At 31.9% G+C, this 11,752-nt stretch overlaps 1 long non-coding RNA gene across 1 annotated transcript; it reads left to right on the top strand.

Annotated features, from left to right (window-relative positions):
* The first annotated feature begins 2,095 nt into the window (after window positions 1-2,095).
* On the top strand, window positions 2,096-11,752 carry LOC107890328 (uncharacterized). The gene is made up of 7 exons (XR_001681919.2): window positions 2,096-2,335; window positions 4,014-4,107; window positions 4,699-4,833; window positions 10,658-10,798; window positions 10,887-11,412; window positions 11,481-11,573; window positions 11,651-11,752. It is a non-coding gene; the product is annotated as an uncharacterized lncRNA (long non-coding RNA).

Genomic DNA, 11,752 nt, shown 5'->3' with positions numbered 1-11,752 from the left:
ATAAACTCATAGAGTATTGTCGGGATTACCAGTCCAGGCTAAATCCCCTGCAACGACAATTACTCTAATGAGCTTGGATCTGAATTACCAGTCCAGGCTAAATTCAGACCTTAATTCGGATTACCCGTCCTGGCTAAATCCATTTACACGTATCTTCGGGAGGGTTATATCAGGATAGGATCACCCGTCCGGGCTAGATCCTTTTTACCGTCAATTCCTTTTCAGAGATCCATTAAAATTTCCTTTTATTCAACCGGGATTTCTTCCCCTTTTTATCAAATATATCAATGTTCCATCAATTTTCATACAATCACTACAGCAAAATAGGTTTTTAGCGGCGTTTTTAGCGGCGCTTTTAAGAAAAACATCGCTAAAGAGCGAGCATTAGCAAACACCGCTAAAGGTCGATCTTTAGCGGCGTTTTTATTAAAAGCGCCGCTATAGGTTTACATTTAGTGGTGCTTCAAGAAAAAATGCCGCAAAATTTGCGCTAAACGCCGTCGTTTTAGTGGAGCTTCAGTGGCATTAGCGGCGTTTGAACAAAAACGCCGCTGTAGATCAGTATTAGTGGCGTTTTCAAAGAAGTGCCGCTAAAGGTGTGCATATAGCGGCGCCGCAAAAATTTTTTGCAAAACGCCATCGTGTTATATTGACCTTTTTAGTGGCACTTTTATAGAAAACGCCGCAAATTCTGATCTATAGTGGCGTTTTCTCTAAAAACGCCGCAAAAAATCTTTTTATCTTTTTTTTGTACTTTAAGTGGTTTATTTATATTAAAATATAATTTATTTTTAATTGAATATTTATATTCTTCAGAAAAAATAATGACACATAGGAAAAATTTGAAAGTAAAAACATAGAAAAATATTTGTTAAAATGATAATATACTATTATTTAAAATAATTTTAAAGATTTTTGGTATATGACTGATTTTTTTTAATTTATATGTTAAATATTTTCTTATATAATTGTAAAAGAGATTGTATTAATTTCAAATTATTGAATTAATTATCATTATAGTTTAGGGTACTTTACGGTTTAGGGTATATGATTAAGGGTTTAAAGTTTATGAGTTATTATTTTAAGGTTTAAGGATTATGGGGTTTAAGGGTTATGGTTTAAGTGTCAGAGGTTAGGGGTTTAGAGTTTATGTTTTATGATTCAGGGTTTATGGATTATGGAATATGGATTATGGGTTTACGGTTTTGATTAATTAGTATTTTTTAATTTATATATTAAATAATTTCTTATATAATTGTGAAAGAGATAGTGTTAATTTTAAAATATTAAATTAATTATCTTTATAGTTTAGGGTTTAGGGTTTATAAATTAGGATATATGGTTTAGGGTTTTAGGGCTTATGAGTTACAACTTTAAGGGTTTGTGAATTATGGTTTAAGGGTTGGTATTTAAGGTTTAGGGGTTAAGGGTTACAGTTAAGGGTTTAAAGTTTGTGTGTAAGGTTTATAGTTTTAGGGTTTAGGGTTTTAGTGTTTAAAGTTTAGGGCTTAGGGTTAATAAGTCATGGTTTAGGGTTTAGGGTTTATGTGGTTAATGGTTACATGTTACAGGTCTGGGGTTTAGGGTTTATGTGAAGGGTTTAGGATTTTAAGGTTTAGGAATTAAAGGATTAAGGTTTAGATAAATTAGTATTTTTTAATTTATATATTAAATAATTTTTTATTTAATTGTAAAAGATATAATATTAATTTTAATATCTTAAAATATTAGAGTAGTGGTGTTTTTGAAAAAAATGAAATTATTTAGATTAAATTTTTAGATTAAATTATTTAAGAGATAATAGATAAACTTTATATATTTAAATATTAGATTTAAAAAAAATTGATAACAAATACAAATTAAATACAAAAAAATGAATATAAAATGGAGGTTAGTGGCGTTTTTGAAAAAAATGCCACAAAAAGCATTTATCTTTAACAAAAACGCTGTCGTTTTAATTGGAGCTGGAAGGGGATTAGTGGCGCTACTTTACAAACGCCGCAATATATGGGATTTAGCGGCGCTTTTCCAAAGCGCCACAAACGTTTAAATTTTTTATGAAACGACGTCGTTTTCTTTTCTAACATTTTATCCTCCTCATACCCTACACTTAGCAATTTCCAGCATTAATTTCCACCCTTTAACAGATTTCTCCCAATTCCCCTAATCCCTAAATTTTCCCCCAAATCCCTAAGCATCCGAAGCTCCTGAGGCTACCCGACCACCTACTCGTCGCCGTTCGCCGTCCTCATTGCTACTGAGATTTCCCCCAAGTGCCTTTGGAATTTAGCAACCGAATTTTTTGGCACCAGCTTTTTGCTCAACTACGCAACAAGTAAGTGTGTGCTTGTTTGTTTTCTGTTAATTTCTGTAAATCACCTACTTGTTTGTTTGTTTTCGATTGTTCAAATGTGTTTGTTTTGGATTGTCTGGGTCAGATGTAAACTTAGCTTAAGAGTATTCTATTTCATTCTATAGGCTAGGAAGGTGGATCATTGAAGAATTTGATGTGGGATATCCTCTAATTTTGTAATCTTGTTTTTAGGATTTTTATTATTAATATATGATCTTGGATTACAAAAACAAAACCTATCTAACTGCTTAACTAAATGAGTTGCATTAACTGCTTGACTCTTGGGATTGGTTTTGGCTGCAGTATTTCATATCGTCTTTGAGGTTTATCTTGATAGGTGGAAATTCAATCTCAAACCATTCCGTTTTGGTTAGGCTTTTCCTTTAGAGTTTCTTGTAGTTCCTGGTCCCAATTTGTATAACTGTAATGGCATATAATTACTTTGATCTTATGCTTAACATTAGAAACTGGATTGATTTACATTAAGAATTAGTAGGCTTAACATTAGGAATTGGATTAATTTACGTGCCTTTGTTAAGCAATATAAATAGTCTAGTTCTATGTGTCAGTATTTACAACTTTCTCTTCATCTCTTCTACCGACAATACTGAGAAATCTGCAGTTCTTCATCCCTAAGCTTCCGTCATGTTTTAAATTTTTATTTATTTTGTTTTTCATTTTTCATAAACAGATTATCGATGGACCTCTAATATTTCATAAATATATTGGAGAATCTGAGCTTGCGATTCGAGATATATTTAAAGAGGCTATGAGTGACTTTGAGATTTATGGAATAAAATCTACATTCATATTAAATTAAATTATTTTTGGTTCATGGAACTTGAAGGTTGACTTGGAGCAGCTTATACACTAGTGATAGCTTGCTGGTGAGTCTCTGAAAGTTCAGATCTTGAGCTTGTAATCTGAAGGTTCAGAGCTTGTACACTAATTGCAGTCTCTGGAATAGGAGATATAGGAATCCAATGTTTCTTTGCTTTATCATACTTTTTTTCCATGGAATTTATATTTTTTTTTGTGTACATGGATGAGTTTTATATTCTACCAAGTCATCCTCAAAACTTCGATTTCGAAAACCTCTGCTAGCATTCTGTCTGCAAAACTCAGTGATCAAATTGACATAGATCATCCTAGTTTTCTTACCTTTCTTCCATTTTTTCAAACATTTATTTAGTGATATTAAAAGTATGTTTCATCATCATGTGCTGTGGAATCCATACATCACATTTCATTACAGAACCTAAAGGTTGTTCTCTACAATATATAGTCCTAGCTATGAACTTAGATTTTACTCAAAACTGAATAGAAGCTGGCTTGTCGGTCCATAGTCAACTTCCGTATGTACTGCCTTTTATTACTTTTAAGTCTTAAATTTTGATTTAGCCTAAATAAATAAAGGTAAACTGCATTCAAAGTCACAAAATTATTAGTAAATTTTTGTTTTGGTCATTGAACTATTCAAAATTGCCATCGGTTTGTTCAATTTTGCATTTCTATTGGTTTTCCTTTGCAGATGGCAAAGGCTGTACTTGGCAAGTTCTCTCACACACACATACATATGTACATAGTGTCATCTCATGTGAACTCTTGCTTGCACATACATGCTCGAACTGATTTCATCTTTTGTTTTAACGGTTTTTAGGTTCGGTGACATATCATCAGTTAAACTAAAAATGCCGAATATCCATTTCTTACCTGTTAATATATCAAGCAAGGATCACGGCAACATTGTAAAGGTATGACTCTTTGCCAGATAATAGGTATTAGAATGCAAGTAAACTGATCATCCTAAAGGGCTGTGAAAGAATGAGTGTGGGGTGTTTGTTAGAACTCAGATAGAATACAAGGAACTGATAATGAAAAATAACGCAGTGGATTGAAGAGATCTCCAGAAATGATATTTGGCAATCTAAGCTGATAAAGAAGTTTTCGAGTTAAGTTGGATAGAAAGTTCAAATGGAGTCTCAAGTTCATAGCCCTGTTTAATCACCTAACCTACTTCTGTAGTGCACTTGCTGCTTTTACATTTTCCATTTTTCTTTTAATTTTGGACGTTATATTTTGTTGAAGTTCATTAATTTCTACCTGAAAATGCAATTGCTTCTAATAGTTGGAATCCTCTTATTTAGAGGTAATGGAAAAGTAGGAGGTACATAAATCATTTTATTTTTGTGGGTTTCAACTTATCAATTTTGTGGATTTTCTACAAATACCACGTATGGTAGACAAATATTTTTTCTTACATTCTTTATGATGTTTCTCTTCATAGAATGTAATCTTCTTTGTTCTTTCTCTTTCGGATTGAACCTGTTTCCTTGGTGTTGTAGGTGATTCGTGGGCAGGCATAGAAAACCCATTGGAGTGGCTCTTTTGTAGCAGTTTGGCATCAAATTATCAGGACCTTCATTTGCTGCTCTTTTCATACACTAAAGCAATATACAGAAAGCCTAGATAGCCAAAAGGTTAGTTATGATATTGAACTTATTTTTTATTATTTAAAAAATTAATAACACAAGTAACTGCTAGATACCCCATATCTCATAGTTGATAAATCCGTAGGACACAACCAAACTAAACTTTCTGGCAAACTTATCTCAAAAAACTCCTCACTACTTAAATCAAACCCCAAAATTACATTACTGAATTGATTCTCTAGACTTGTAGATGAGTGACAAAAGATCAACAAGAGCTAGAAGACGATGGTAATGAAATTATTTTTTGAATTTTTATATATTTTTATTTTATTAAATCAATTGATTTATAAAAAATATTTATTCAAAACTTTAACTTTACTTTATGAGACAAGATAAGGGTGGGTTACTTTGAAACAAAATTAAAGTAAAAAAATATCGTTACAAAACTAAATTAAATATTAATTGACCTTTTGAGAGAAATATTCTCTCAATAAAATAGTTTAATTCATTGATGTTGAAGTCATCATTTTTAGTTATAAATGTATATTATTGTTTTTTAAAGTTATTCTTTGAGAAAATTTAATTGATATTTTTTTAGAAAAATAAAATAATTTCAATTAGTACATGATAATGATGCCATTACTATATACAAAATCATTTTGAATTTGGTCAAAATTTTACTATTAATCATTATATTTTGTATAAATTATTTAATTTAATATTTATATTTTAATGACTATTTTTATTTTTTTGTATTTTTTGAGTTGTTTGATTTTAATTTTGGGTTTTTTAAAAAAATTTATATAATCTCTACGTTTATTTATAACCTTTCTTTAATTCTTAAAACGTAAAAAGAATATATATATATCAGTAATTTAATTAGAAAAAGTATTAATGTTAAATTAAAATATAAAAATTATAATCAGGGAAAATAAATGGACACGTCTCATCTATTGACTTTATCTCTTGAATTGAGTTTTTTTTAATTATTATTAAAAAGATTTAATGTTTGATGTAGTTAAAAAAATCGACCATGTAGTTATTACCATGTAGTTAAAAAAATCAACCATTAAAAAAGTCATAAGTTGTAATGCTACGTTTTTCCTCATTCTTTTAACATATAATCTATGTTCTTTTTGTGGTTGATATTAATAAAATAGTTAAAGTTCCATCGAGCTCATTTACTATTAAATATTTATTACCATGGAGCTTGCTTGTCCATTAAAATTACAACAATAGCTGACCTTCTCTCCAACTTTTTTTAAATATTTTAAAGATTCAAAGTATATAGGCTGGAAACCTGACGGGTTGCCTTATATCGAGCTGTAAGATATAATAGATCCTCCCTAGGTGTAACAATGCCACGTATGATGAATCTTAAAAAATTCAAAAAGAATTGAAAAAAGTTCTATCGAGCTCATTTACTATTGAATATTTATTACCATGTAGCTTGCTTGTCCATTAAAATTACAACAATAGCTGACCTTCTCTCTAACCTTTTTTTAAATATTTTAAAGATTCAAAGTATATAGGCTGGAAACCTGACGGGTTGCCTTATATCGAGATGTAAGATATAATGGATCCTCCCTAGGTGTAACAACGCCACGTATGATGAATCTTAAAAAATTACTATATTCAAATTACTATTTTTTTATATTAATAATGTTTGATTTTAATATTTAATAATTTTAAATGTCTTTAAAAGTTATAACTAATTTTTATCAAAATAGTATTAATATTGATCATTACTTAAATAAATTACATAACTCATATAACTTACATAATTTACATAACAACTTACATAACTCACATAACTTACATAATTTACATAACTCACGTAACGTACATAACAACTTACATAACTTAACTAATACATGTAGTGTAATCTAATAATTTCCTTAAAAGCATATAGTTTAAAGTTCAAATTTCATAACTTACATAATCTACATAACTTACATAAAACATAAAAATATATCATATCAAGACTTACATAATAAACAACTTACCTGTGTAATTTATTGTCAACTTTAGAATTCAAGAACTACGAAATGGATAGGAGTTGGATGAAATTGTTAAGGGTAAGCAACGTCTATCGAAATGGAGTACAAACTTTTCTGAATTTTGCATTTCAAAATGCAAGCCAAGAGAATATGATTCTTTGCTCGTGTAAGAAGTGTGGCAACATCAATTGGCATACTCGTGAAGTTGTCTATGAACATCTAATTGTTGATGGCTTTATTCGGGGGTATAAAAAATGGATTTTCCATAGAGAGTGTACATCTAGTGGAACTTCTTCAACGATTAATCCGACTTATCCTAATACTGATTACCATCAGTATGTTAGACAAGATGACATGGAAGGTATGTTGCGGGATGTATTTAATATGCACAGTCATGGTGAGCAATCGTTTTCACCTGACTTTATTGCATCTGATGATTGTAATATTAGTGGAATTTTTTTTGGGGAAACGGGAACAAGTGCACCTTATGAGGAGCCAAATGAAGAAGCGGCGAAGTTCTACAATTTACTTAATGAAATGAACGAAGAACTTTACGAGGGACCAAAATATTCGAAATTGTCCTTCTGTATTCGTTTATTTCACTTAAAATGTTTGGGAGGGTGGACTGGAAATTCTTTTACAATGCTGCTAGAGTTTCTGAGAGAGATGTTTCCTTTTGCAAAATTCCCCCAATCTTGTCAAGATATGAAGAGACTAATAAAAGATTTGGGCCTTGGGTACGATAAAATTCATAGTTGAGCAAATGACTGCATGTTGTACTAGGGTGATCAGAAGAACCAACAGTTTTGTAATGTTTGCGGCAAGTCTCATTGGATGAATGGGAATACAGAAGATGTGAATGCGGATGAAGGTGGGGCACAGTTAAGAAAGAAGCCAGTCAAGGTTTTGCGATACTTTCCCTTAATACCAAGACTTCAAAGGCTTTTCATGTCGTCAAAGATGACCAAATATATGAGGTGGCATAATGATCAACGGACCGATGATGGATTATTAAGACATCCTGCAGATTCTTTAGCTTGGAAATCATTTGACATGAAATTTTCAAGCTTTGCAAGCGATCCTCGAAATGTGAGGCTTGGGCTAGCAGTTGACGACTTTAATCCATTTAAAATCATGAGTACTTCGTACAGTACTTGGCCAGTGGTGCTTGTTCCTTACAATTTGCCTCCATGGATTTGCATGAAGCAATCTTCGTTTATTTTATCAATGATTATTCCTAGAGAGAAAGGTCCCGGAAATGATATTGACATCTATTTGCAGCCACTTATTGAAGAGTTAAAACAATTATGGTCGGGTGTTGAGACATATGATGTATTAAGAAAAGAGAACTTTTATTTACGTGTAGCTTTATTGTGGACAATTAATGATTTCCCGGCTTATGCTAATTTATCAGGTTGGAGTACTAAAGGACGTTATGCTTGTCCTTGTTGTGCTGCGCAAACTTGTTCGAAGTGGTTGTAGAATGGGAAGAAGTTCTCTTACATGGGCCATCGTCGGTGGTTAGATGGAAATCATAAATTTAGATTTCAGAGGACTTTATTTGACGATACTGAAGAGTACAGAGGAGCTCCTCAGCAGACCGTTGGATCTGAAATCTTGTTTATGTTAAAAGATATCAACTTCAGTTATGGGAAGATGAATCAGTCACCTAACACGCAATCAAAGAGAAGATCGATGGATGAATCTGATGATGAATCTGACGAAGAGGATAATCCTAATGAGGCAGACTTGTGGAAAAAAAGAAGTATTTTTTAAGTTGCCTTATTGGGAGCATAATATTTTACGCCACAATTTTGATGTCATGCATATTGAGAAGAATGTCTGCGAGAACATAATTGGGACAATTTTGAATGTCGATGGAAAATCAAAAGACAATCTTCAGAGTCGACTTGATTTAGTTGACATGAGAATTCGGCGTGATCTTCATCCTCAAGTACTTCCGAATGGGAAATATCGGTTGCTGCCTTCTATTTTTTCAATGTCAAAAGAAGAGAAAGAGGTGTTTTGTATGGTGTTGAAGGATATAAAGGTTCTAGATGCGTATGCATCAAATATATCTCGATGTGTGAGTCTTAAAGATCGAAGATTATATTCATTAAAATCACATGATTACCACATCTTGATGCAAGGTTTACTCCCAGTTTCTTTACGGTGCTGCATGTCAAAAAATGTGACGTCCTGTATAATTGAACTATCTAATATAATGAAAGCTATTTGTGGCAAAGTTTTGGATGTTGAAGAACTTAAGAAAGTACATGATCGAGCTGCTTTGACTTTATGCAATTTGGAGAATATCTTTCCACCTTCCTTCTTCACTATTATGATGCACTTGGTAATCCATCTCCCTCACGAAGCAATACTTGGTAGACCGATATTTTATCGATGGATGTATCCAATAGAAAGGTGCTAATTTATTTGTCAAGTATTTATTTATTCGCGTCTATACATTTAGTTACAACTTTTGATAAATATTGTATATCGTGTTTAGGTTCTTAAGCAAATTGAAATCTTATTGTCGCAATAAGCGTTATCCAGAAGGATCAATTGCTGAAGGCTACTTGGCAGAGGAGTGTATGACATTTTGTTCTAGATATTTAGAAGATGTTGAAACACGATTGAATAGACCAAATAGAAATGCTAGGCTCAATGATCATAACTTGGCCGAAACTTATTTATTCCAAAGTTATGGAGAACCAATCGGCAAAGTTGAAATTGTAGAATTAGATGATATATTGTGGATACAAGCACATCGATATGTACTTTTTCATCACGATTTATTTGAACCGTTACGCAAGTAAGTTCTAAAATTTCCTCACATATTCGTCGTTTTGATTTGTTTATCTTGTAACCAATTACACTTGTTTTTAACATAGTGAGTACAAACAAATTTTGAGATCTCGTGCACGCTCTCGAAGATTGCAACATCAAGAGATTAATAAGTTATTCACAGAATCTTTTCATGAATGGTTAAGTCAAACGGTATGTAACTAAAGTTAATAAGTTACATATAATACTGAAATTTAGTTAATTATTCAATTTACTTTCGATTCAATAGGTTTGGAGTGGAAAGGACGTCAATGACGAAGTTAAATGGCTTTCCCAAGGTCCGAATAGAATAATAAAAAGATATAGTGCCTTCCTCATCAATGGATACAGATTTCATACAAAGTATCGTGAGACAATGAGGAGAACTCAAAATTGTGGAGTTGTTGTTAATTCTTCAATTACAAGTTATGCCAGTGCTAGGGACAGTAACCCGGTTGAGGGTAATGTGGAGTATTACGGACTTCATACCGACATTATTAAGTTGGATTACTATGGCAGATGAAAAGTTGTCTTATTTCGGTGTGATTGGGCTGATGTTAATACTGCTCGAGGAATTAAAGAAGATCAATTTGGTTTTACAATATTGAATTTCTCTCGCTTGATTCACACTGGACAATAATTGATGGACGAGCCATATGTATTTTCCTCTCAAGTGAAACAAGTTTTTTATTCGAAAGATCCAATTGATGAGGGTTGGTATGTTGTACTCCGGAACACCCCTAGAGACTTGTTTGACATGGGTAATGGAAGTAGAGATGACATCGTCGAAAGATCAGAGACATTACCTTTTACATAACAAAACTTAGATGAAAATATCCCTAGTACTAACACACAACATCAATGGGTTCGACATGATGTGGATGAAGATATTTACGAATAATGATATAGTAAGATTTTACAATTTTTTAATTATATGTAATATTATAATTTTAATCTTTGTCATGTTATATAATTTAACTATTTTATATGTACTACTATTGTTGTAATTTGTTACTAAAACTTTAACTATTTTATGTGTATTGCAGGAAAAATGCGTAGAAGAAGATTACGAGATTTTAGTATTGTCTAGAATACTCCAAATTCAGAATAAGGAAATAGTGAACAACAGACAGTTGTTGGATCTTCGAATGTGCCGGAGACACTTAATGAGCCTGAAGAATTTCAAAGTAATATTATGTTCATTTTACATGTGTTGACTTTTTTTTATTGAATTATTTGACAATTTTAATATAATAATAGTATATCATTTTTCAGCTGAAAGTGGTGGGACGCGCAGAGTTCGAGGACGTACGCTGCTTAGAGATTTATACGACTTAGATCCTGTCGAGCGTGTTAAAGTAAGTAGAAATACTCATGGTTAGCCTGTTGGATCTGAAGCTCGACTTTTAGCAGGCTATTTGGGCATTTTAGCACGAAATGCAAATATGTTGCCCATGAACTACGAATCATAGCATCACATGCCTGATAGCAACAAAAATCAAGTTCCCGCTAATATTAAGGTAACAAAATGTGAATGTAATTTATAATACTTTGGTTTAAGTTTCATTTATATTTACATTCTAAACTTATGTTTTTTTAGGAGAGGTTTGCTTTAGAAGTCTTCGATGATTATATCAAGAAGGCATTAGGTAAAAAATGGAGAGACAATAAAAACACTTTAAAGAAACAATATTTTAAGAAAGACATAAGCCTCGAGGAAAAATTGAGAAATGTCCCGCCGGGAATGCTGAGGTATCAATGGGAAGATGCGGTTAGATTTTGGAATTCAAAGAAAGGAGAGGTATTGCGTATTTCCAAACTCTTATATATAGTGTTTACTATATACGTAATAATAATTTTATTATGTAGGACCGTGAGCGAGTTGGAACAAGCAATAGATAAAAACAAAAATTCACGCACATGGCAGGGTTAAGAAGTTTTACTTCTGTAGTTGAGGCCGGGGTATTATGAATTTATTAATTCTTTCAAATATTAATAACTTTCTATTATTAAATAATATTTTTATTACTATATTGTAGGAAGTCAAATCCGAACAAAAAGTTGGACGCCTCCAGCTTTTTGAGATTACGCATAGGAAGAAAGATGGATCTCCTATGACATCCGAAGCTGGAGAAATTATG

Source organism: Gossypium hirsutum, chromosome A09 (assembly GCF_007990345.1).
Source record: "Gossypium hirsutum isolate 1008001.06 chromosome A09, Gossypium_hirsutum_v2.1, whole genome shotgun sequence".
Taxonomy (NCBI): Eukaryota; Viridiplantae; Streptophyta; class Magnoliopsida; order Malvales; family Malvaceae; genus Gossypium; species Gossypium hirsutum.
The sequence above is the reverse complement of the archived record's forward strand: the minus strand, read 5'-3'. Positions and strand labels throughout refer to the sequence as shown.